Source organism: Sinocyclocheilus rhinocerous, unplaced genomic scaffold, assembly GCF_001515625.1.
Source record: "Sinocyclocheilus rhinocerous isolate Xijiao unplaced genomic scaffold, SAMN03320098_v1.1 scaffold504, whole genome shotgun sequence".
Taxonomy (NCBI): domain Eukaryota; kingdom Metazoa; phylum Chordata; class Actinopteri; order Cypriniformes; family Cyprinidae; genus Sinocyclocheilus; species Sinocyclocheilus rhinocerous.
Genome location: NW_015645076.1, coordinates 2,201,250 through 2,203,043, shown reverse-complemented (window position 1 = coordinate 2,203,043; position 1,794 = coordinate 2,201,250).

The window sequence follows — 1,794 nt, the reverse complement described above, 5'->3', positions numbered from 1 at the left end:
TGTTTTTAGCGTTTTTAGCTTTATTTTTTTGTTTTCATTTAAATGTTTAGTTTTGAAATGTTGTTGTATGTTTTTATTTATTTTATTTAATTTATTTTATTTTCTTAAATGTGTATATATATCTTTGAAAGAACCTTGCCACAAAGTTCTGAGAATGTTTACTGTTAGTTGGGTAACGGCTAGACCAGGGGTAGGTAAGTTCGGTCCTAGAGAGCCGCAGTCCTGCAGAGTTCAGCTCCAACCCTAATCAGACACACCCGAACAAGCTAATCAATGACTTCAGGATTACTAAGGCTATAGGCAGGTGAGGTTTTTTTTCAGGGTTGGAGCTGAGCTCTGCAGGACTGCGGCTCTCTAGGACCGAACTTGCCTACCCCTGGTCTAGACTCTAGGAGGAGATACACTTTAAAATTTGGTCTCAGAAGAAGAAGAAGAAGAAGAAGAAGTTTAAATAGGACTTTTTCAAGCCAACTTAATAAATTATATTACTTATTGGCCAATATTAGATATTTAACTGTGGACTTCTGTCTTTTAAACATTAGTTTTCCCTGTTGTGGCCTAGATCATGACTTTCAACTTAGATGCACATGTAAAATGGTGAAATGTTTTTTTTGGGGTTATTTCAGGGCTATAAATGTCCATAGTTGTAGGATGTGTATTCTATATAATTTTGTTTTTGCAACTCTCTCAAAATACCTACTTCTCATTTACTTATTATAATCCACTGCCTATAGTTCTACATTTTTGGGTATTCATCAGTTTGACAAGAATATTCTAATCAAACTGTATGTATTTTTGCTGTATATGTTATGACTTTTAGCTTAGTTTTAGTGTGATTTGATATTTTTAGACAAAATAGTATTGGTCTACAATACAGGCAATTTATTAGTATGGGTAATAATTAAGGGTCAACCTCGTCATTATCTCAAAATAAACCTAGGCAGACCCAAATGCAAAGCAAATGCATCTGTATTAGGGGTTATAAATTGTTGTCCTGGAAGTAATTTGACCACAGAATGTCACAATTGACCTAACAAAATCAAATATTTTTATAGTAACAAGAATATAATTATAACCTGTCATATCATCCAGAATGTCAGTATTGATGATCTCTAATATTAACCTTTTGAGTTGGAGTGATCAGGTTGAACACAATATGTACAAGTACAGAGTTACAAATCAACAGCCTTAAAGGGGTCATATGATGCGATTTCAATTTTTCTTTTCTCTTTGGAGTGTTACAAGCTCTTGGTGCATAAAGAAGATCTGTAACGTTGCAAAGACTAAAGTCTCAAATCCAAAGAGATATTCTTTATAAAAGTTGAGTCAGCCACGCCTACCTAAAACAGCTCGTTCTAACACGCCCCCACATATCTACATCACTATGTGGGAAGATTTGCATAACACCGCCCAAATGTTCACACAAAGAAAGAAGGCCTAACTTTTATTCTCGCTGTAGTATTGTTGCCGCCGCTGTCATGTCGTGAAGTCACTGTGTGCTTCGTTGTGAAAGCGAAACTACTTTCTTTGGTCTTCCAAAAGAGGACGATATCCGCTTCGTCATACCTGGAGCTGATCTGTGCTGGTCGCTGAGGAAATACATCAACTTAGTGCTGTGGATCACCGGATCGGCTTTCACCGTGGACGAAGCGGAGTCCAGACCGGGGTCGTCACATGTGGTTGCCGCAAGCATCAAAATATGGTAAGGGACATAACATTTCCGTCACACGCTTGAGGAATTCGGCCAATCACAACGCACTGGATAGCTGGCCAATCAGAGCACACCTCGCTTTT